Below are 25467 nucleotides of genomic sequence, written 5' to 3'. Positions count from 1 at the left end.
AGACTCTTCAATCTTCGTGAAATTTACTACAGACTCCAGAAATTAATTCAGAATACTCTATAGTATATCTATTGGAAGAAGGCCTAATTTCTTGGTGCTGTGTGTGTGTATGAGAAGAGCAGGAAAAGTACACATTTCTGAATGACTGGTCCTATATGATTATGAACAAATGAATCTCATACTGAAGTCCAGACATTCAAAATTGCTTTGTTTTTAATGAAAGAAGTAAAGGCATGGACCAGTTTCTCACTATAGCCAGTCAGTGTGGGCACAAATGATTCCGTAATGGCGAGACCACCTTAAGAATAGTAAACAAGTAGTTATGTAGAATGAGGGCTGCTCTGAAAGTAATGCCTCCTATTTTATTATATTGGACAAAATGCTATTATGCTCTATGTTATTAGTCCTGGGTTCATAAGTATTTTAATACATTTCTTTTTTAGTTTCGATTTATTAAAAGTAATAAGTACAGAATATTATAGTATATATATATAGTATATATAGTAGCTCTCTTCCCTTTTTTCTCATGGATAGATGAGCACTGAGTTTTTAGAATGTTATCTCATTTTATTAGTGAAACTACTGCAACTTTTGGATGGATGAGAATCGATTCCAAAAGTTGGTGTGTGTTCAGCTAAAAATCTAACATTGAAGAGGCTTGGTATGCAGTTTGAGAGAAATTATATTAACGTTGTATTTCCTTTATTGTGTGTAGTTTTGTTAATATTCATGCAGATGCAAAAGTAGCTGGTTCTGCTACAACTCAAATATTTTCTCATTTGAAATTAATATAAAATGTGGTTTGTTTTTCCTTCATCCTCTGTACTGAGATGCATCACATTGCATTGTGTTTTAGGCTCAGGATCTTCATGGACTATAATTATTTGGCCCCTGTGAGCGAAATGTTTTCATTAAGGGGAAAGCTTCAGAACAGAAAAGTAAAATTGCTTGTTTGAATTATATAGAGCTCTTAGATATATGGTAAAATTGCTGGACTATATCTGTTTTCAGTAAATTCTTTACAAAACTTCATGTAAGCCTTAGTAATGCTAAGCAGGTCTACATGTGCTTTTCTGATTTTTGAATTACACAACTAAGAGCATGACCGTGAAATTTTGTTTACAGAACAGTTTATCTTGAAATGCAGATAGATGAGCTATCTGCTGAGAAGAGTACAAAATAGTTTGTAATTTTCCTGACAAAACATGCGAAGAACCCTCTTTGGTTTTTATCTTAACCTGGCAAAGAACTAACTTTCTGCAAAGAAAAACTGATTTTTAAAAAGGCGGTATTAGTAGCAACAAATAAGAATGGCTGCTTCTTTCAGAAGAGATATGATGAAGTGGGTTCTGCATTTGTTGTTGGTTTTCTCCTTTTCAAACTTAAGTATTTGCATTGCTTTCTTTAGAATGTTAACTGTTGTCACTGAAAACTTGTTTTCACAGTTGTTCTAGGAATACCTCGAAGGTTCAACTAAATTGGTTCCATCACAAGACAAAAGTATTAGCTCTCAGATGAGAAGCTTTTCAAGCCAGTGCTACTTTCTTGTACTGGTACTAGTGAGAGGTACAATTATATTAAAGGTCAATGAAAAACCTTTTATGCACTATTATGGTCATGTGCTGTGTAGCTAGAAAAATCAGCTTCTGAAAGCGTAACCCATGGTGATTATGAATAATCAGGATAGGTTATGGCTTACAGCATTAGGATGATGTGAAACAATAAGAAGCCTTTTCAAATAAAATGAAAAAAGGAAATTTTGTTCTACAGTCCATTTTGAGAAAAATGCTAGGTATTACAGTAATTGACTCCTGTTGACAGAGCAGTAAAGTGGTTAATGAATTAAATGCAATGTTACTAATTTTGATTTATGCTTTATAATTATGATGTTAAAACCTGTACTAGACCATAAATCTGTCTCAGATTTCCTTTCTTGCTTTGGTGAAAGGAAATAAAAACAAAAAACAAACAACACAAAATGAGAGGACTTGGAATTACAGCTTCCCAAACGTACCAACTTGGGACGAATCTCCATTCATTAAAAAAAATTGAAGCATAATTCCATTTCAAATCTATTTCTGTACTGCTATTTTACAAAAAGTAAATGAGAGACTAAAAAGGTTTTACTTGCTTAGCTTTCTTCATTGGCAGTATCACTGTAAAAAATTTCCTAAAGATTCCGAAAAGCAGAAGGTAAATATCCTCTGCATTTCAATGTTATTGGCTATAGGAGTCCTCCTGTCGAGTTTTCTTCATTCTTAATAGGCTTGGTCTCAGTGGAAATCTTATCGCTTGAAGGTAGAAGGCAGCCTTTCACATTGCCTTGAACTGTTCTGTGGAACTGTTCTAAGAGAAACTGAAACATCATTTTACCTGAAAAATAAAATTGTGGAAGAATGCAAGATATCAGATTATTCTGGCAGTAAGCCTCAAAGCAAATGTTCTTTAGCTTGACAAGCTAAGCATGAAAGTATATGCCTTATTAGGATGCAAATTCTATGTATATGACTCATTTGTTGTGTAATGTTGTCATGCTTTTTTTTTTTTTTGCTTTATCAGAATCGTATATGTATTACTATATAGAGAGACTCTATTAAATGACTCTGTATTTCACTGTTCAAGAGGATGAAGGTCAAGGTGACTGTAACTTCAAAGTTTAGTAGTCTTATACATCTTCTTTTGTAACATATGACTCCAATTTTTGCCAAATGAGGGATTTTACTTCTTACTACTTCATACATCCCATTATTTGTTTGAACTTGTTTCTCTATTGCCTTATTTCTTCTCTTTCATAGTTGTTTCAGATTGTCTTTCTCTTGAGGTTCTAATGCTGATGAATTTAACACTGCTATTGGTACTCCTATGAACTTTTCTTGGGAAATGAATGGACTTAGAGAGCGCTTAGGAAGTGGAGGAGGTGATTTTTAAGATATCTGAGAAACATCTGAACTTCTTGCATCTTCTGTCAGAAGTTCTGAGTACTGTTAGATTCTGATTAGAACAAACGTTGCTAATTCTTATGGTTTCTAAAATTTAATTTGTTTTCTCTGTGTGTGTGTGTGTGTGGTGTGCTTTTATTTTTAAGGCTTTAGATGTAATTTCAATACATTCTAATGTTATTAATTATGAAAGGCTTCTGGAGCTCTGAACTGTTGTTATGCAGGTGAATTTCTGCTCTGAGAATGGCTTTTGTGGGAGGTGGCAGAAAGAAGGAGAAGCAAAGCCGTTCTTGTTTGGGAAGCAGGATTCTGGAATCAGGAAGGAGATGAAGCCACAAGGATTCTCCAGCGCTTGTGGTACTGGTATTGACATCTGGAAAGTAGAAAACAATCTAATGAATGCTATTCAAGTAACACTTTTTAATTCTTTCTAGGGTGATGTAAGAAAATGGCCTTTTCCAGTAGAACCAAGTTCTTTCTTCCCTCCCCCTATGTACGCCTACACCAGTGTTTTTTCAGTTCTGCAAGTGTGTTTTTTTTTTTCTCACTCTCCCTCTGGTGTGTAGGCGGCCTTCCCAATCACAACTGAGCTTCACAGGCAATTCTTTTTTTTCTTTAAAAAAAAAAGTCATCTTTACACAGCAGGTCTATAATTTAACATCAAAGAAAAAGAGAATTGAGAGCTCTGGTTTAGAATTATGGTGTGTCTCAGTAATGGCTGAATGGAAGAAGTTTGCCTTGAAGAAAACAGAAAATTTTTCTTGACCAGAAGGCCACCACCTGTGGAAATTTACTCACCTGCTGCCAAAATGAGTTGTCAAACTATCGGAAGTGCAATCACAAGCAGACTTTAAACACTTCACTTGTGTCATTAGACTGAGTTGGGATTGAACATTTTTACCTCCAGATTAGAATGATTCTACTTGCAAGAGACAGGCTTGGTTTGTTGGTCAGTGAAAGTTTAAAAGTAATTCTTCTCTGCCTGTTACTTTTAAAATGAGTTCCATTTATAATTGAGATTAGGCTATAATTACTTCCACAAGGCCTGATAGTGCTGCCTGGCACATTTTAAAGAGTTTTGTTCTACACTAATGTTTTTGCTATGAGTTTTCAAACTTTACTCAACTCTTGAAATACTGTTGGGAGGGTAACAATAAGTGGGTGACTTAAATTCATTTGTTTCAGCAACCTGACATTTTGAAGATCACTGTAATGAAAGAACTAATGCTTGTGACAAGGTTATACATGCAGCTGAAGCTGGCACTGCAGCTGACAGCAACTGTCCTTGACTGCTTGGTCTGTCCCGTGCTGTCTCTACTTTACATCAGTGCAAGTGCTAATATGGTCTTGCAGTGAGCTGCAATTTTGAGAAACCAGATGAGAGAAATGATCTAGGCCTTCTTCAAGCTCCTTATTTAGAGTGAGGTTTTCATCCTCCTCTGACATGATTCACTGAGCATCTCTACTAACATATGAGTGTGGTGAGAGCTGAGGATGGCAACATTCAGTGGCAGTTTGTGATCCAGCTCCTGCTTGTTCCTCCATGGAGTTCCTGGGACTGCAGCATCAATCTCCATGGTTACATCTGCTCATTCAGTCTAAATATAGAGGGCTCCCTGCATCTACGGATGCAAATTTTTTTTTGTAGCAATAGACAGAGATCAGATGGTAAGGCTAATGCTGAAACAGTACAGTGGGGTGTGTTCAGGGCAGTGTAAATAGGAAGGACTGATTTGGAAACTTTTCTTGCTGCTCTTAGAGACTTCTTAAAAGTCTGCAGTCGGTGACTTAGATAAATTTGCTCCTGCTGTCCCTTGTGCTTGTCATGTGTGATTGGCTTTCTGCTGAATAGTGAGGAAAAATGGGCCACAGCACTCAGAAGTATCCTGGTTTTTTAGGTGTAACCAAATGTTTGCTTAATCCCCAAATGACTGGCAGAATATATACCAAGATACAATCACTTGATTGAGAAAAAGGGTGATAAAAGAAGGTTGGGATTTTTACAGTGAAAAACTTCTCACCTAAGCACGCTGAGAAGAGGGAATCTTAGCTGCAGAAACTGAAATTGATGGTCTTACAAATCTTCGTGGTTCCTTCTGGCTTCTGATATTTCCTAAATATCCCTTTACCTTTTGAGAAAGATTTCACCTTTTGATTTCCCGTTTGAATTTTGTTCCCATCTGTGTGCTTCTGAGTCACTGGCAGTTTTTGTTTGAGCTTTCCTTGTCCCTTCAGGAAGCTGAACAGGTGAGAATGCATGCTCTTACTTCGTGCTGATGGTCATCCTTAGCAGCGGTGCTCCTTGCCATGTGATCAGTGTTGCCTTTGCAACTGCTGACAGCATGCACTGTTTCAAGCAGTGCGGGAGGAGGGTGCTCTCCAGAAGGGTTAATTGGGTTAACTGCCTTCCTCCGAGCACCAGTCCATAGCCACTCTGCAGCTGAATGCACCTGCTCTGTGTGAGAGCTTTCTTCATGGAGGAGATAGGAGGGTACTGGATGATTACTCCCTCCTCACTTCCTGCTAGATGTTGTGGGTGTGTTCCTGAAAACAGGTTGTGCTCTGTTCAGGCAGTTACAGAATGCATGGCTTTGTCACATTATCAAAAGCACAGCAGATCTTGTAGGTGGTTTATTTTTATCTCCCTGTGAAAGTGAACTCATTGCAAAGAAATCAGGGATGGTTATTCTGAATATGCCTGCTTGATTCTTGGATCACAGGCTAAAAGCTGGTCTTTGCCATTCTTTCACTGAACCTATCGTATACTTTTAGGGATTAAATGAAAAGATAAAGATGACGTTGCAAGCATGAGATGCTACAGTTCTGTCCATTCAGCCTTGCCATCTGCCTGGCATGTATACAAACCGATCACAGGTGTGCAATGGCTCTGGTTCAAGAAGGCATAGCAGGAAGATTGGAAAATTGCAGTACATGCTTTTGGTTTTTGCCAGGGGTTGGGGAGTGGTGGTGGTGGTTTTGCAAAGATAGATGGGGTGGATTAGCATTCTCACTGAGCAGCTTCCTCATCTAACTCAACATGTTGCGCAAGTCGTAGTGCTGCCTGAAGGGAAACAGCCAGGATACTCGTTAGGGACCATAGTGAGAACAGCACTGAGGTCTGGGTGTAGATCAGTTGGAGCTGATTTGCATCCAGACGCTGGAAGTCATTGTCAGAAGTGCTGATATGGCCCCCTCCTCCAAAAACATTATAATGATGTGTTTATTGACAAATGCTTAAATTTGCAGATGTGGGATATGCAAAGGAAGTTCGGATTTGGAAATGGCAAGCACTGTAACAAACGTTGCTACTAAAAAAATACCCTCCCTTGTAAGTGTCAGTGCATGGTATGTTTAAAGAAACAAGTAGAACTTTTATTTGAGAGAATTAGTTAACACAACTTTTGTTCGTTATTTGAAATTGTTTCTGGAGGAATTTTTGAAATTGCTGAATTCCAGCTCCTAACAGCAGTAGTTATAGCTCAGTCTATTTCACTAGCAACTTTTCCTATTGTTTGTAAGCTCATAAGGTTTATGTTCCTGTACACTCATATACTGAAATTGATTAACAAGTTAACCATAATATCAAGTAACTTTTCTAGAAATTTAGATGTGCTCCAAGAAAGACGAATTTTCCTTGTTTTTAATACCTTTACATATCTATTTATACTCCATACAGATAGAAGGCATTCGGTAGCTTTAACTTACTGTCTTCTGTAATATTTTTGTGCTATTTTTGATAACTACAGCTACTATCTGTAAATGGAATGGAATTGGGAAATGCCTGGTATTTTTACCCTTCTCATGTAAAATGCTGCAGAATTACTAGATGTTAGTGATGTTGAGAGATTACTTGTACTGGAAAACAATTGCAACTGGACCCTTCAATTGAACAAAACTTGATAATGTTCTTAATAGCTAAGTATGCCCTTAATAGTAGGAAATATGTTCATGAGAAGTCTCACATTCATTTAACTGTGTCTGAGACTGAATGAAATGTATATTATTTCAATTAATTGTATGAGAGTAAATTTTTGACTAGCTGTAAGGTTTTTATGCTTAGATCACTGTTCTCTGTTGGTCAGGAATTGCAGAGTGGGTAGGGTTGGCAGGGCCCTCTGGGTCCAACTGCCCAGCCTTTGATCCAGCAGGGATACTCAGAGCAGGATGCCCAGTGCCATGGCTGTGTGCCTTCTGAATATCTCCAAGTTGGAGACTCTACAGCCTCTGGGCAGCCTGTGCCAGTGCACCATCACCTGCACAGCACAGATACGTTCCTGGTGTTTAGAGGGAACCTCTCATGCTCCACCTGTGTCCACTGCCTCTTGTCTTGGTACCAAGCACCCCGGTAAGAGCCCGGCTCTGTTCTCTTTGCACCCTCCCTTATTTGTTGAAATAAACTGATACCTCAGTGACTGAAGATACGGCGTTACTGAAAACAGTAATTCATTTTCTATGCTGCTGTTGGCACCTGTTGGCTAGGCGGGCAAGGAATGAGGATGCATATGCTGTGTCTGCAAACTTCCCAATTTCAAAATGGTTAGACACACCTGAATTAGCTTTGATCTAGCTAGCCTGGATTAAAAAAAAGTGTGTGGACTTAATAGCGTGGATTTTAGCATAGCCTGTTTGAGACTGCCAAGGAGTCTTGAAACTTAATCTCTAAAATCCTGTGCACTGGAAAACAAATGGTTTTTGTAAGGCTCTAATGTTAGTGAACTGTGTAGCTTGCATAGATGCAGAGCTGTGACTGTGAGTGAAGTACATGTATCGTATGCTGTGTGTGAATTTCCCTGCTTTATCTTTAACAGGTGGAATGCAGTGTACCTTAGAACTACTAAGTATTTACTTCGTACTGTGTAGAATCATAAATTTACGGTGATTACCAAATGAGATGTTTACTGTGATTGACCTTTTGTGGGACTGACTGGTGAAGCATTAGCAACCTCGGTATTTTGAGTTTCTGCATGACTTAGCTTGCATGTTACGAGGGCTGCTCTGAAAGTAATGCCTCTTATTTTAGTACATTGGTCCATGACATCAAAGGCAGGTGCTGGTGATATGGCAGGAGACGTTGGACCTTTTCGCATCTATTCCGTTACGTTTTGTTGCTGTATGACGGATGGCAGCAGAGGGGTGGTCTGACAGAATGGCGTCTGACATGGAAGTGTGTACGAAGCAAAGGTGTGTCACTGAATTCCTCCATGTGGGGAAAAAAGGTGCCCACTGACATTCGTCAATACTTGCTGAATGTTTGTGGAGACCGAACAGTGGATTTGCACGCAGTGAGGTGATGGGTGGTGCGTTTCAACAGGAATGTGCTTGATTCCTTTGTGAAGTGTTTTGTGAATGAAAGCAACTGCTACTACTACAACTGCATTGACCATAAAATTTACTAAATTCCTGTTTGAAAACAAATATCTCTAGTTGAATTACAGGATTTATTTGGGAAGTATCCCATTTGAATGAAAATATTTCTGGGAATTTGGCAGTGGGCAGTCCTTAAAGGATTCTTATCTCCCCCAAAGCAAGAGAAGCTTCATTTGGAGCCTGCTAGATGAAAGATCAAGTTTCTTCCCTCTCTTACTCCCGACATTCTTCCTGCAGGCATTTTATTTTTTCTTCCACTTTTTTAGCATCATTCTTGAATTGTGGAAGGAAGAACTACTTTTAGTTTCTTTATGCCAAAGTAATGTAACTGTTTTCCTCCCTTTTTTTTGGTACTCTTGTTTGTTAAATCATTAGTGGATTGGCCACAACTTTGTGTTTTGAGTTTTCTTTTGCAGATATGATGGATTCAAGGAAGCTAACTAATGAATTGCAGTAATACACAAAGCTGTCACCTGTGAAGATCAGAGTTCACTCTTTCCACTTGAGATCAGAGAAGATCAGCTTGCTTTTCAGTCTAATTGCATTCACTGCTTATGCATAATGCAAAAGCACAACTTAACTCTGTTCTATGTGATGAAAGATAAAGATCAGTCTAAGACAATATGATATTAGCTTTTCAGATCCCATAGTGTGAGTTATGTCTTTTTATGTATAAAACATATGTGTACATACACATCATAATGTGAATGATTCCACGTAACTTCAGCATTAGCAGCAGTGCAATTAATAAATAGCATTTCCTGTTGGTCTTAAATTGTTTAGTTTTTTTTTTAGCATGTTAACATTCATATATGTTGTTAGATGATGGTCATTAATTTATATCATTATTTCCATATTTGAAAGCTTAGTACTAAGATGCAGTTCTTTAGTACATTGAAGTTGTGCTATTTTTTGTGCTACTTTTTTTATTAGCACTAATATTTATTTGCTTTTTTTTTCCCCAGCATATGTGAATGACCGCATTTTTATTTTAAAACAAACAAAGCTTATTTGCAGAAGTTGCAAACAATTTTCTAGGTTCAGTTTTCTGGAAACTCAGCTTTGGTTTTGTGTGTGGTATATTGGAAAATGTGACAGAACAATTTTCTCCAAATTGTCCAACTCAGGATGGCAAAGTCTCTTCATGTTGTGGAATAGATTGGATAGTATGAAAGGTGTATATAAAGGTGATTTGGGGGTGTGATGTGGTGCGCTTACTGTTCTTACTGGTGAGTATTTGTACATGAGCAGGCCTTCCCAGATCTTATGAGGGTGGCCCTCTCATCCATCCCATCACTGCCTTGTCATCAGTGAGGCTGAATCCCTGGACCTGTCGGTGGCTTTCAGCTGTCCAGAACAGAGCTGGCCTGGCTGGCCTCTGGCTTGAGGCCAAGAAAGCAGCTTCCTCACCTGTTTGTCAGATTATCTTATTCTCTTGGTCTCAGCACATCTGAATTTGTTTGCAAACTTCTGATTAGGCAGCTGTGGTACAAGAAATACTGCAGATGACCTTTTTTCCGTCTTTTTTTCTTTTTCAAAATTTTCTAAAACTTTGTCTTGTCATTCATATAACGTGGCCCTTAAAAATCTTCACTTCTTAATATGACAGTCAAATGTTGGGGTAAGAGCCACCGCTGTTCTTACTAATTCATACTTCTGTGCGGTCAGTAATGTTTGTGAAGATCACAGCCCATAGGTGCAATAAGTGTGTTTGTGTAGGACGTACAGGAAAGATATGATTATTTATAGTATGAGGAAGCACTGAATAATTATTGTTTAAACTCAAGTTTAACTTTTTTTTTTTCTTGCTCTAATTTTCTTTTTCCTTCTAGGTGTTCTTCAGAATAACTTCCTCCTTTAGTACCTCTTCTACTCTCTTGTAGAACCAGTGCTAAAGGTCTTTGCAGAATGGAGGAAAAGTTGATGTTGAGAACCAGCACACAATTCTTCCTTTAGAGGCAGAGAAAATCCTGCTACAGCCTCTCTTTTTTTTTTTTGAAAACAATTGGCTATTGGGAGGAGGTTGTTTGGATAGAGAATGAGCTGTGAAATAACTGGAGACTGAATGTCTTCCCAGCTGGGATTAATTTGGAATCAAAAGTTTATAGCATTCTTTAAACATTTACATGCTAGGCTGTGAGGGAGTAAGAGGGGACAGGCATACATTCCTTGCAAATCTTTGCTTCTTGCTTCTGTCCTTGACTATAAAAGGGAAGCAGGAATAGATATGGTAAGATTTGAAGGAGAAGGGAAGGAAAAAAAATAGAGAAAAGAAAAGTTAAAGGCTATTTAATATCTTTACTGTGAAATTAAAATTTGGGCCAAGTACTCCCTCTGGGATTGTTCTGCAAAGAAGTCATCGTGTCTTCCTTCATTGGTAAAGACTAATCCGGGTTTTTCAGCTTTGCTTTTATTAAAATGGCTTGGATGTAGAGAGGAATGTTGATACTCGTGACCAACTTAAAAGAGCAGGTTAAATATTTGGACAAGTTGGATTCGTTTTCTCATACATTAAAATCCTAGCAGTTGTCTTTCATCCAGAAATCACATTATACCTAGCTTATCTGCTTTTGGTTAAATCAGAAGTCCCACTAGCCTAGTGGTGCTGTCTGACAGAGCCTGGCAACAGTTGTACGTGGAGGAATATGGGAATGATTTATAGGCTTACTTGGTGACTTCTGGCTCAGGAACTGAATCAGGACTTTTTTTTACTCTTCATTGCCTTCCTCTTTCTCTTTTTCATTTTTCTTTTATTTGTTAAGAATAGCATTGCATTCCATACTCAGGGTGGAAATTCTGTGCAGTGGCATGACAGAGGACTAGTGTTCTCTTCAGAATGATTCACAGTGCTGTGTGAACTCAGTACAGGTGTGTTTTGTTGTTGCTGCCTTTTTTTCTTTTTTCTTTTTTTTTTTTTTTCTAAAAACAAGGGATGTTTCCTTCTTTGTCTTTCAGGAGGCTGTATAGAACTAACATTGGTCTTTCACAATTTTTTTTGGTAGAACCAATTCTTGAGGTAGGAATTTGTTCTGAGTGATCTAGCTAGAAGCATTATACAGACTGATACTTATACTGTTGCCTCAACTGTAAATACCATGTATTGTTAGAAGAACTTAATTCTATTTTAGTACCTATGCAGTGACAATCCAGTTCTAAATTGAGTAGTAGTTAAATGTTGGAATAGTACCTCTTGGCAATCGGATTGCCAGCACATCTCAGGATCACACCAGTCATGGCCTATGTGAATTTAGAACATCTTTCTTTTGTGCTTTTTTTTTTTCCTTAGCTAATCTGTCTGGGCATGAAACATAATTTTCATTTTATTTAATCTGCATTTGTTGGCTTTTATGCAATTTGACTTTGTGGCTTATACTATCAGTTTATTTTTAGTGCAAGCACATCAGACCAATAATATCAGATTTAGTGTTTGGAAAAGAGTTTTTGTCCAGCGAGTACTTCTGACAAGGAATTATGGAACTATATTTGAAATGTTTTTAGGAATGAGCATTATAAAAAATGAGAAACAGCTATGTCAAGATGTGCTTTGCAGTAGAGAGGAGCTTATGTGGTACAAAGTTTCTTCTTTCTTTATAGTACCAAACTTTAAAGTATGTTTAAAGCTTAGTGGGCATGGAGTGATTATGTTGTATCATGTTATACTTTGTGTTACAGAAGGTGGTCTTTCTTGTTCCTGGGTTGAACAGCTGGTAAACACCCCCACCTTTTATTTTTCTTTTCCTTCTCTGTACTAAGGAATAGGAGAATCTGCCCTCATTCTGAAATAATGATGAAACTATTGGAAATAATGTGCTGTTAAGTAAGTTTAAGCTTGTTTACTTAAAGTTACTCGTATGTTTTGAGGCTGAATCATTTTTGTTCTGAATCAACTCTTTTATTTTCTGTGTAAAATAATGAAGAATTCTTTTCCACAGTGCAGCCTTACTGAAAAGAGAGAAGAGCAGCTGTGTTTACTGAAAAAAACCAATTACAGAGATTTGTTTTCGTGTGTGGAAACAGTGTGGCAAGGTGTAATGTTTAGTGGTGATGGTATCTTTTTAGTATTGTAGTAGTTCAGAGATACTTGGTTGAAATATTTTTGTGGTGGGCAGAAATACGCTTATTTGTATGTACATACTGTTTCTTAAACCTGCTTTAATGATGACTTGCCTTTCCTAGCAGCTTTTGAATTTACTGATTTCAATCATGTTTGATGGATAGTATAATTGAAGCTTGCACCTAAGTTCCAGATAGCTTGTGCAGGATAGTGGCTTGAATGGAGGAAAACCTGTTGTGTTGTCCAGCTGAAGATTGCAGTGCGAGTGCTTCTTGGGCAATGGACTCAAATGTATTAAGCTGAGTAAATGAGGAGAGAGGAAGGTCCTTTGAAAGATAGGAAAATATTCAGTAAGAAGCCAAACCCAACTAGGTTTCTTTCATTAGACTTGGTATACTTGGTTTTTATTACACTATTCTTACTTTTACTTCGTGTTGACCAAACAACGTGGCTCCACTTGTATTCCAGATTTACTCAAGGATACCTGTGAAATTAGTATTTTTATTATTTAATGGTAAATATGCACCTGAATGATCTTGTAGATGATTTGGTTGTATAGGGTACTCTTGAATAACACACAAAATGTTTTTCCGTAGGAATTTTGGAGATGAGTCAGTTTGGATGTTGATTTGAGGAAAAATATATGGAGAAATTAGAAATTCTGATAAAGATACAGAGACCATGGATTGTCAGATAATGGAGATGTTAAGGGAGTACTTCAAAGTTCATATTCCTTCATCATCTTGCCACGTGCAGATCTGTGCTCCTGATACCTGATGCTTTTTAAACAAAGGCAATTGTTTCACTTGTCATCTTTTGTTGTAACGTGATATGTTGGGACTTCATGTGGATCAAAGATGACCCAGAGTGTAAGATAATGTTGTCCTTACCTTATTAGTAAGAAAGTGTTTTGTATTATCAGCTAGAATTAGTAACTATTTCAGTAAGTCCATTTTGTTAGTCTGAGAATCTTTGTAATGCATTCTAGTGTATTCACTATACTTGTAAGGGTAAACAGTGTAATCATAGATCTGTCACAAGCAGGAACAGAGGCTATCTCAGCATAGTTTCTCTTTACAATATCAACAGGATCAGTATAAAACATAATACCTTTCGGACCAGTGTTTGTTTTGTATAAACTAGATGGTGCTTTCGTGTATTTTGATAGATACTCACTTGGAAATTCAGTAAGAAACTTTTGTGTGTCAGAATAGGATCTAATGTATAAGTGTATCTTCATTGTATCATTCAAGTGTATCTAATGTATAACGTATCTTCATTCTGACCAAAAGAATGTACACAAGTATGTGAAAAAGAAGGATAAGTATCCATCCTCTCTATCCTTCAAAACAAAAGGAAATCCCCAAAATACCAGGGAGTTTTGTTGATGATATCAAGGTGCTTCTGCCTAACCTATTCAAGAATGAAATCCCTTGTAGTGATGTAGAATTTCTTTTCTGGACTTCAAAAGATGTTTAGACAGCTGTTTATTCTCTAGTGTAGTGTTTTATTTTATTTTATTTTAGTACTCCAAGTATAAAAGCGCAGATTTTTAAAAATTTACCCGGTATGCAGACCAAATCATTGTCTAAAAATGGGAATGCTGGACCAGGAGTCACAAGCTTTGAACTATATTGCGGACTTTGCCACAGATTGTCTCTTTTAATCATCAGTCTCTCCATATAAAGCAGTTTCTTGCCTTTTAAAGGCATTGAGACTTCATGGATTTTACTCACAATGACCATGTAACTTGGCAGCTGTTGGTGGCAAAGACCTGTTGGTGAATAAGGTTGGTGGTTCAGTACTTAAGAGCTTGCTGCTGGTTATGCATCTTGCAAGATCTCAGAATGTAGAACGGAAGTTCTTTGAGAGTTGTTTTCTGATGGAAAACACCATGCAAGGAGAGCTCATCTTCTCTAGGATGATGATAACGTTATCCCTATTCTTTGTTGTACCTACATACCAACAAGTGCTTGTACCCCTTCAGGAGTAGTGGTGTTGCCTTGTACATGTGGATATTGGTAACATGTTCTCTTTTACTATATTGTTGTTTTTCTCCAGCTGGCTGGATTCCTGATGATGTTTTTTCCCCCCCACAAAATTAAAGAACTGTAGGAGTTTGAAGCATCCTTTAGAGATCAAATCATACTCTCCTGCTAGAACAAATTCTGTACCACAGGTTGCACAGGTAGGTGTCCAGATGGGTCTTGAATGTCTCCGGAGAAGGAGATTGCACAACCTTTCTGGGCCATCTCTTCCGGCATTTTGTCACTCTAACAGTGGAGTTCTTCATTGTGTTATGTTAGTATGGAACTTCCCGTGTTTTGGTGTCTGGCTGTTGCTCTTTGTTCTGTTGCTGCATGCTCCTTGTACTGTTTAGTCAGCACCACTGACTTAACTCCCACACTTCAGATATTTGTAGAGTGATGAGGTTGTCTCTTAGCCTTCTCTACTTCATACTTAGAAGAGTCCCAGGTTTCTGAGCCTTTCCTCATATGGGACTTGCTTCGCGTTCCTAATCATCTTTGTTGCCCTCTGCTGGACTCTTTCTGGGAGATCCCTGTCTTTTTTGAAATGAGCCCAGAACTGGACACAGTATTCCAGATTTGGCCTCAGAAGAGCAGAGTAGAAGGGAAGATAACCTCCCTTGACCTACTGGCCACACTATTCTTAACGCACTCCAGGATACCATTGGCCGCCTAAGCTGTGAGTGCACAGTGCTGGCTCATGGCCAACCTGATGTCCACACGGACACCCAGATCCTTCTCTGCAGAGCTCCTCTTCAGCTGGTCAGCCTCTAACCTGTACTGATACCTGTGGTTATTCTTCTCCAGATGCAGGAGTCTACACTTGCTCTTGTTAAACCTCATCAGGTTACGCTTTCCCCAACTGTCTGGTTTGTCCAGGTCTTACTGAATGGCAGCACAGCCTGCTGGTGTGTCAGCCACTCCTGCCAGCTTTCTATAATCAGCAAACTTGCTGGAGATGCAGTCTATCTCTTCATCCAGGTTACTGATGAAGATGTTGAACAAGAGCAGACGCAGTACCAACCCCTGGGGAACACTGCTAGGCCTCCAGCTAGACTCTGCACTGCTGATCACAACCCTCTGAGCTCTGCCAGTCAGCCAGTTCTCTTTTTTTTTTTCCCTCTGTTAATGCAGATGTCAAGAGAAAGAGAGATGTTAAGAGGATTAGTTAAAAAACAAAAACAACACATTTATTCTACATACCAAATAAATAATTACTGTGTTTTTTGTTTCTGCAAGTGGCAAGTTAGTGTGCAACTAGAACCACTGCATTCTGTTCACAGAGTCAAAGAAAACAGTGTGGTATATATATTTCTGTCCAAATGTCAGTGGTTACTTTCTTTACTTCTCTGGCAGTACTGCAAGTACCTTTCCTGGAATTGGGTTACTTCTTTCACTCCTTCAGGTGCAGGTCTGTTGGATCAAGAAGTCATGTTCTAGTTTCACAGGTAGTTTAGCATAGTTCTGGAGATGTAATCAAAGTCTTTTTCTATCCTTCAGCAAATATTTTCACACGATGTGTAAAGAGTCTTGGGTTTTCAAATGCCTTTGCGTGTTATTCCATCTTTCCAATCTCTGTAAATATGCATGCTTTTGTGGAAAAAGAAGAGTAGTGTCTACCTCTATTTTTTTTTGTTTTTTTGTTTTACTATTGCCAGTGCCAGTTTGCTGCTGTACGTCCATCTACCAGGTCACAAGAGTTGATCTGTATATGTGAAAAATGTACTATTATTAAATTTATGCCAGCAAGGAATGTTGATGAATGAACTAGGGGTAAAACCTAAACAAGAGTTGATTAAAGTCTGAATTCCATGAAAGGCTGAAAGATGGTGTCACATTTTAGTATGTGCTGTTAACGCTTCCGCTCTGATAAATGCTTTGATTATCTCTGTATTTATGTAAATTTGTGCCAGATTTGGCAAAGTTTGAGTTGGAATATTATTGATGTTTCAAAGGAAACTTGAAAAATAAAATTGAAACTAGAGTATATGTCTGTGTATGGAGCTAAAATACATGTGTGTGCACAGACATCTGTAGGTAAAATCCAAATTATTTCATAGTGAAGGTATGTATATAATGTATGATGTATTTTGACACTTTGAAAAAGGAAAAAAATGAGAACCTTCCCATTGAAACTAAGTTTCCAAGTGTGACTGCATGGAAAACTGACAAATGTGGAAAAAGAAGTGCAGATAACAGTGTTAAGTATATTGTGATATTCTGATATCTGCGTTGTTTAATTCTAATTAAGGTATTTCAAGTTAGGTTTACAAGGTGACAAAAAGAAGAACTTCAGTTAGAAGGAATTTTCCTATTTGAGGAGAGGAGGCAAAGAGCAAGAGTTATCAGTTTAGATGTATTGTCACTTAAAATAATTCACAGAAATGAGTTTGTACTTAAAGGCCGTAAAAAAAAGCAACAACTTTATTTACTTTAAACACATCTTGGAAAACCAGATATGCATAACTATACATTAAGGAGATGAGTTTCTGTTTGCGGTTGCTGTCTTTGTTTTTAGTAACCTTAGAAAAAGATTTTAGTGTACGTTTCTCAGAATGCAGAAGAATTATCTGCATGGTATTTCATAGCTAGGGCTATCTCGTTGTGTAGACTTTAAATATTTCCTTTCACTTCTCGTGCATCATCGTCTTCGTACTTTCCAGAATGATATCTGCCTGAGTGGAGCATCATGTTTATGACTCTTATACAGCCTGTGATCCAGTACAGCTAAGTTCTTTTCTGCTTTATTACTCATTAGTTGACTATGTCCCTTTTTTATCTCTTTTTTTTTTTTTGCTTTCATATGAATAGGCCATACGTGGTTGGCTTTGGAATCTCTGATTTAGCAGAGATTTTTTTTTTTATTTTTTCTTTTCTTTAATTGCAACTATCTCCTAAATGCTCCTTGGTCCCCTGGTTTGGTGGCACTTACAGATTCTTTCAGTATTCTACTGGTTGGGTACACACATTACTCATGGAAATATGAAGCAAAACTTGATGCAGGACAAGTTTTAACTGACTCAACCTGAAATGCTTTAATGCTTCCCCTGTATTTTTATTTTTATTTTAAACTAAGCCATGGTTTCAGTTCTCTGAAAGAAAATTATCCAGCAGTTATGCTTATATACAGCAATTATTTCAGATACATGGTCTACAGATCACGTTGGATGGTGTCAGAGGCATCACTTACATAAATCACATCTGCTGCTCCCCTTAGACATCTGCCCAGTCAAAAGTGAATATCATATTTAGTATGACTATAATTTCTTTAACATAAATTGATTTCTCTTGTTCTTTTTCCTCCAGGGATATATCCAAATCTATCTTGAGCATCTGAGTTATTTTATTTGTCCTATCACTCCTTAAGTTCACTTTCTCCACTCTGTTGTTGAAAGACACACATAATATTCTGGAACCTCTCAAAGCAAATCAGTAATGCTATAGGAATGATTTAGACTAGTTATTTATATACTCCAGTATAGATTATTGTAAGTAGGTGGATTAAACTGTTCAAGTTTTCGAATGCACTGGTAATTAAATAAGTAAGTAAAGCACAACAGATTAAAAATGTAATTCGAATGCATGTTCTGGAAGTTGAAACCGTTGTGACTGGAAACTGTCCTGACATCTCTAATGCCTCCTTTCATAAATATTTGCTGTTTGACAAGTTTATTTTGTGAAATACTGAGCTAGTATTTGAGCGTCCTTTAGTTGTCTTGCCAGTGATGTGACTCAGACTGAAAACCCCTACTCTGAGAAGATAACATCTTTCTTACTACATTTCATTCTATGGAATAGAACTAAATTTAAGCAGTGAGATCAAGACGTTAAAGAGCAATGCAAAGCTAAATAAACAGATGCGGATTCAGTATGGCTTAGTAGATTTTTTCCATGTAAGTTTTCTGATAACTTCTATTTGAAGAATAGAAGAGCTTCTGTTTAATCTGTCACGTTTGGGAAAGCACTCTAAGTGCAAAACAAGTAGAAAATAATTCCAAATAGCTGAAAATGTAGTTGCACAGCAGAGCTTAATATTAGGTTGCTTTTTCTAACTTGAATGAAAATTTGAGGGCATTTTCTTAAATTAAAAACTGGAAGGCTTAACCCAGTAGAATTACATTACTGACTGTAGGAAGATACACTGTTGAGGGAAGGTTGATTTTTCTTTTCCATTTGTGCTCTTCTCCCCGTTCAGTGGGGATTAATGAACAGCTGGAAAAATCCACAAAGTTAAATACAACATCCTGGATTACGGCATACACAGGATTTCACTGAACATGTTTACTCGGGTGCTGCCTTTGAAAGGAGTGGTGCTGGCACCGCTGTGTGCTGACTGGAGTTGGTTGAGAGGCCTCACACCACAGGGTGGGAGGGAACAGCCCTGAGCTCCAGTGTGCAGCACGCGTTGATGCTGCATTGAAGTGCACGGTGTGTCTTGGCTATCTTGCTGAGTTTAGCTAATGAGCTATTTATTTCATATGAATAGAAGAGAAATAGAAGGAGAACTGTGTTGCACCAGAGGTTTTGCATGCTTGTGGGTAAACCTGTCCTCTGCATCAAAAAGCTGTTCAGGGGGCTCTTGACCTGTCTCAGTTTAAGCCTTTTATTTCAGTGACTTTTAATTCGGACAGATGTTCATGATTTAGTTTACTGCTCTGACTGTCAAGTTTGCTGGAGAACGCACAGTTGGCTTCACTGCCTCACGATTTGCAAACATGGCTACACTTGGCACATGGTAGCAGAGCACTTGAGCCTGCCCTGGCGTGGGGCTGTGGTGTCTGTGGGTCTTCCACTCTAATTGCTTTTTTCAGAAATAGGCTCTGTTAGCTGCAGGTCTCAGCGTTGAGCGTGCAGAGACAATCTGTGCTTTCTGTGCTGGCATCAGTGTGGTGTGGAGGGAGGAAACGCTTGTGATTCACATACCAGAGGGCTGAAGAACAGAAAAAGATGCTTGGCTGGGAGACAGAAGGACAGGCCACTAGGAGGGGAGAAAGAAAAGAATGTAAGAGCAGGAAACCGTTGAAAAGAAAAAAAAGGAGGAGGGAATAGGAGTGAGTGAAGTGAGCAGAAAAGTGGGAGGAATGGATTCATGAGCACCAGGCAGAAATGAGCAGCAGAGGTTCTGGGAACAGTGAAATGCGTACAGTTGTTTGGCTTTGAAACGTATACGTGAAAGTACTGCTTCTTGATAGCATTGCTGATACACAAACCTGGGATTTTGTGGCAGATGCTCTTGGTAGGAGGTTTCTTTGTCAAGAATATTGTTCTCAGACTCTTTGGCTGCCTAGCTCTTGAGTTAGTTAACTCTGAACAAGAATATTTTATCTGTATATTTTGCTTAGTTTTCTCTCTATTTTACCAGCTGCTATATCTTTGAAGAGAGATTTCCTGTGCCCTTCCTCAGATGTCTGTGATACTACCAAGAGGAACTGTCTTTCTGTAAGTGGAACTCTTCTGTGAATAGCACATTCATAATCTGAATTAATTGAAAACACTCATAGTAATGTGTGTTTGCAGAGAAGTCTGAACAGAGTTTAGTATGTAAAATAATTTGTCTTATATTCCGACTGTCTTAACCTCAAATTATGTATGATTTTTCATGGCTCGTAATTGAGAATAATGATAGATGCTCAGGGGAAACTCCTGTTTTTTTTTTTTTTTGCTTTGGACGTTTGAAATGCATAGTAAACTTCTATTCTTAGCTTAGACAGTGATAATAAAAGCAGTACGTGTCTCTGTCAACAATGGTGAAAAATAAGTCTCTGGGGATTTCTGAATGTTTTATTTAATGATGAGAATAGTAAATCTATCCTGTGTGATGTCTGAGTGAGCTGTCTTATATCAAAACATCATTAATTCATTTTTATACTTTGCAGCAGTGTTTTGGGAATAAGTACTGGAATGAAAGCCAGAAGCTCCCCTCTAGATTGCAAGAATCACATTGTAGGGATTGTTGAGGGGTTGATTTATATTTTTTGGTTTAGTAATTTTGAACAGGAGGAAGAGGGGAGGGTCTTGATCTGCTTACTTAGCTTGGTTTGGCAGTTTAATCATGGTAGTGCAGCCATCAGACCTGTGTACATATTTGGGTGCTTGAAGATGAAGATGGGCACCCAATGAGATTTTGATTTACTTTTATACTTAATTACTTAATTACTATCAAATTGCAGAAGTAAGGACTTACTAAAATTGCTGAAGAATAGTCCATTTGTTTCTTCAGTAATACAGATTCTTACACTGTGGACTCTTGATTTTAATTTAGTTGAGCCATGTGTTTTTTTATATACATGTGTTGTATTTGGCATTTTTCTTCAAACTTGGAAAGTGTACACACATCCCTAAAGTCTTTAGGATAATAATGAACTGTGTTGGAAGACTCTGAATGTGAATTACAGCTGGTAGCTTTATGTTACTGCTAAACAGTACTATGAAAGATGGGTGCCTTGCTCCTACTCTCTCTTCCTTGCTCTGGCATTTACCTGAGCCTAAGATGATGTGACACATCAGCAGAAAGGGGCTGTTTTGGATATAGGAGGTAGCTTTCTACTGTTTCCTACTACGTATTTGTAATGCAAGGAAGTAAGCATGTACCTGGAAAATTGGAGAGTGGAGCAGGGGCAGGGAGGAGAATTAATCTCTTTTCTCTTAAGCTCTTAAATTTCTCATTTCTGGAAGCCAGAGAAATGCATCTGCTGGATATGCAGGAGGAGATGAGTAGGGCCAACGTTTGGAAGCAGGAGTTGGTTTAGGCATAACGTGAACAACAGCTACTCTTGAAGTTGCAGGGATTGGGATGGAAGAGGCAGGGGGGTGTGGAAGACTGCTTGGCTCATGCAGTCAGAGGGGGGACTGCATGGTTGCACGGCCTGGGTGACAGCTGCTTGGAACAAGCCAGAAACAGCCCTACAGTTTCCCATCCCATGCATGAGGGGAGTGGCAGGGAGGCAGGAACTGCTCCCTGAGTGAGAGGGAGGCTCAGGAGCTGCTGTGGTGATCAGTCAGTTCACAGAGTACTCAAACCAGGAAAACAAATGGGCTGCCTGTACTAACTGTTTTCTGCTGAGTGGGAACAGTGCTGCGGTTATAAATGCAACTGTAGGAATCTAGCAGTGGTACCAAAAAGTAGCAGTTGTGAATGCTATTACTTTTTAAGTAACTCAGATTTTAAAATTATCAGGGTTTTTTGGTATGCAGAATTAATGGCAAGCATGGATGGCTTATTTTGTGAGCCTTTTAATGCTAAAAACAGCAAATAATGAGATAACTGGATCCTATGTCACAAACCTTCGACATTTGTCTCCCCTCCAGGAAGAGGAAAAAAAAACAACCTACCCCTCTACTATCTCGTATTTGTCATTAGTTACCAAAAAAAAAAGTCAAAGCTTTGCTTATTGGTCTGATTGCTCATACTTAAAATAATTTCATAAATTAGAACATCTAAGTGATGTTTTAAGTGTAAAACTATAAGAAGAAATTTGTGAAAAGGAATTTGACCTATAAGAGGCTTTAGCCTTTATGATCTGATGTAAGTGAATCAAGCTAAAAATTGGAGAGTTTTTTCTCATACCTACTTTACATAAGTGTTCTTTACTGATACCAAAACTGTATTTTGTATATTTATTTTTAGATTTTTTTTGTTAGATTTATTTTTAATAATTCAGACTCTTAGGAATGTGATGATATCACATGAGTAGGCCAGTTACTGAAGAAAGAGCCATACACAGTGCAAAATATGAAATAATGAGGCTAATGAGGCAAGGAGCCTGTGCTGTCTCCATTCAGTTTAAGATAGCTGGAAATATAAGAAAGTAAGCAAATTATTTGATGAGTTAGCAGTGAACCTAGCTATAACAATTGGAACAGAAGGAAGGACAGCCAACAGCTTGTCAATTTGATGGATGGCCCCTAGAGTTGTTTGGTTTTTTAAAAGGAAATCATTCAAATCTATTGCTTTCATAGGATTTACCAGTGTGTGTCTATTCTCAGCTTCTGGCTTGGGAGCCACCAGTGGAATGTAAAACCTGTCCATCATCTGTGAACTGAAGTATTTTCAATAACCATGCAATTGAGCAGTGGAAGAGGAATAATTAAATGTCTTATAAAATGCTGAAGAAAACAATTAGCAAACAGAAAACTTGGAGGTCAATGTAGAAGCATCTTCCTGGTGGTTCCCAGACTAGGCAGCATGGCAGTTATCTCTCCAGCTTTTCATAAGTGAGGCTACCCCTCTTCAGTTACAAGCATCCTTCCTTGCCTATGCTGTTGCATGGCACTGTGCAGAAGTCGTATTGTGTGCGCTCGTGGTGTCGTGGCTGCCAGAGTTGTTTGAGGTTGTGCGTGCTCTCGCTCCCTCCCCAGCCACGTACATCTTTGTGATGTATTTGACAACGCTGCCCTTTTAGATGCTCATGTATGATTTAATGAGGCCAGGGGAGTTGTATCGGAGCTTCATGAAAAAATTGTCTTGAAGGAAGGCATATGGTTTGCCATGAGCTGGTTCTCATTACCAGTTTTGCCCCAGAATTTTCCTGGGAAAGAGAGGCATTACATCTTGAAGTTAGCCAGTGAGAGATTTTCATAAACCGAGTGAGTGTGGCTTTGTGAATCTTTAAGTGCCAAGTGAAGACTTTTCTTTTTGCTAAGGTAATGCATTTGTGAATGGAAATTGCTTTGCATGTGAAGATACAGGATTGTTTTTTTAATGTTAAATACGAGTATGAATCTGTAGATAATTGTAATTCTGCTTCTCAGTTACTGTTAGCTGAGACATCAAATATATGTTAAGGGTACTTAAAATTGCTCTGTTTAAGAATATGCAAGCAGATGTGTGCTATTGGGGATGCGCTGGCAGGTGTAGGAATTTGCAAGTTACTGTAGCCAGTTGCTTACAGGTTACTGTAACCAGTAATACATGAATACCCTTCTGAAACAAGAGCCAGTGAGAATCAGGGCTGATCAGAGTTTATGCTGGGAGTTTATGCTAGCTTGCGTGCATGCGTGTGTGTGTGTGTGTGTGTGTGTCTGTGTATTCCCCTCAATCTGCCTCCAGTTCTATTTTGAAATTGTTGAAAGTTGTGGAGTGGATCTGCCTTACCTGCCACTGAATTTTCAATGTTTATAGTGGTATATAATATTTAGAGAAGTTCAGTGCAGTAGTGCTACCAGTCCCTCAAAGCAGGGTTCAGTAAGAACACTTGTACTCCGGGTGCACGTGATTCTTAGCAGCAGTGTTTGTTGTTGGAGAAAGTGATTACAGCTTCAGCATTGTACTGCTCACCGTAACTTCAAGTGTAATTGGCTATCATCAAATACTATTGATTTGTGGACATCTTTCTTATCTTTCTTTTATCACTGTAAAATATTTTCTTTTCTCTATGAAGACCTACTGGCTGCCAGAGTTATTCAGATGTTACTTAAGGTATAACTGTAGCTCTTTTAATGTGTGCATTTTAAAAGTTAGTGTTGTGGTTTGATTTTTGTTTGTTTGTTTCTCAACAGAGTATTTAAAAACTTTCTGTATAGGTGCCATATTATCAGAAATGCTGTCTTACCAGTAGAATTTGAAAAAAAATCTTGAAGAAGGAAGCACCTGAAGAAGGAATTCTCCTAAAGAAAATAAGATCGTTTCTTGGACAGATTAATGTATTTTAATTTGTGTTCTCCATCTATAATCAGATTTGGGAATGCAGTTTTTCACAGTATACCTGCACTTTTTTTTTGACCTGTGCTTAAAATATATAGGCAAAAGCTATACCTAAACAGAACGTTCTCTTACCTCACATGTGAGGATAAAATGTGATACAAAGTGTGCTGTCACTGAGGGAAGATATCTGAGTGGTGCCTAGTGAGTCAACACATCACAAGTCCATTTTTTTCCACGTCTGTATGGGAAGGAAGGGAGGAAAAGTGATGTTTTGAGTGGGAGGCTTCTTTCAGATTTTTCACTTCATTTTAGGTGAAGTCGGTGACTTACATTTGTTAATGGCAAAAAATCAGTTCAAGAAATGCTTTTAATTTAGTGAAGCCTTTATATCCTTGTTTTTTTTTTTCTTCTAGTACAGAATATTGTTGCAACAATTCTTTCCTTAAACTTTTTAACTAAGGAGAAGTAATTATCAATATGCAGCCAGATTTTTTGACAAAATACTTGGTTTATTCTTTCATGTGACTTGAGTTCTATGGAGTTCCCCTAAAATGCTCTGAATACAAGTATTTCCAAAATACCAATGATTGCTTTTTAATTCAGATAACTTACTGTAAGGTAGTTGGTTAAGAAGACCATAAGAACAAACATAGTGGGTCAGGCTGTGCATTCATTTACCTTAGCAGCCTTCTTTAGATTGCCATGCTCACCGAGCATCACGTGCTTAGAGAAGAGCATGAGAGCAGGGGAAGTGTACAATGATTAGTCGTTACCACCTTTTTCACTCTAACTTTCAGCAGACTCTTGAATCAGTGGAAACGTATGTATATGATATGCTTTAGTAGATTATGCTTTTGTTGATTCATGTAGCAAGAAATTTTTGTAGAGTCCGGTAATATTCTATTCTATGTGGCTTGTACAGATACTGTCATTGTTTTGAAAATTGTATCTATTACTTGCTGCCCAACTGTAGTGTTAGGAGAAAAAACGAATGATGATTTCCGATGCCTCTTCTCCATGTTTTCCATGATTTTATAGGCCTACTGTTTCTTATCAACTGTCTGTTTCAGAGCAAAGGGCTCTTAATTCCTGGCAGACACTGAAAGAACTTCCTGCTTGCCTGTTTTTGTTTCCTTCACTGTCATAAATGTTCATACAGTCACACGAAGACACAGATTGAGGGAACAATCCAGGTAAAAAAGTCCTCTTCCCCATCCTTACATAGTTCTAACAGTTCAGCTCAGCCAGCCCATCCCATTGTGTGGTTGTGTGGTGCATGGGCATGTGATGTCAGGAACAGGAATAAACAGATGGAGACCTCCTTAGCTATGTGGGCTTCAGCTCCATCTGCTCTCTTCTCACTTCTTGGAGGTGTTCTCTCACCTGGTATTAAATGAAGGTCGTTTAGTTTGTCATTGATTATACTCTTTTTAAAAA

At 38.1% G+C, this 25467-nt stretch overlaps 1 protein-coding gene across 3 annotated transcripts in view; it reads left to right on the top strand.

The window, feature by feature from the left end:
- Positions 1-25467, top strand: part of SIPA1L1 (signal induced proliferation associated 1 like 1) — a 152899-nt gene that overhangs the window by 23147 nt on the left and 104285 nt on the right. For 2 of the 3 annotated variants that reach the window (XM_010711501.3, XM_010711500.3), the window contains exon 2: positions 19750-19826. The exons of the other annotated variant lie outside the window; for it this stretch is intronic. The gene's annotated coding sequence lies outside the window, so the exon portion shown is untranslated. The remainder of the gene's footprint in view (positions 1-19749; positions 19827-25467) is intronic. 3 annotated transcript variants of the gene reach the window in all.

The sequence above is a fragment of the Meleagris gallopavo genome, chromosome 5 (assembly GCF_000146605.3).
Source record: "Meleagris gallopavo isolate NT-WF06-2002-E0010 breed Aviagen turkey brand Nicholas breeding stock chromosome 5, Turkey_5.1, whole genome shotgun sequence".
In the NCBI taxonomy this organism is placed as follows: Eukaryota; Metazoa; Chordata; class Aves; order Galliformes; family Phasianidae; genus Meleagris; species Meleagris gallopavo.
The sequence above is the reverse complement of the archived record's forward strand: the minus strand, read 5'-3'. Positions and strand labels throughout refer to the sequence as shown.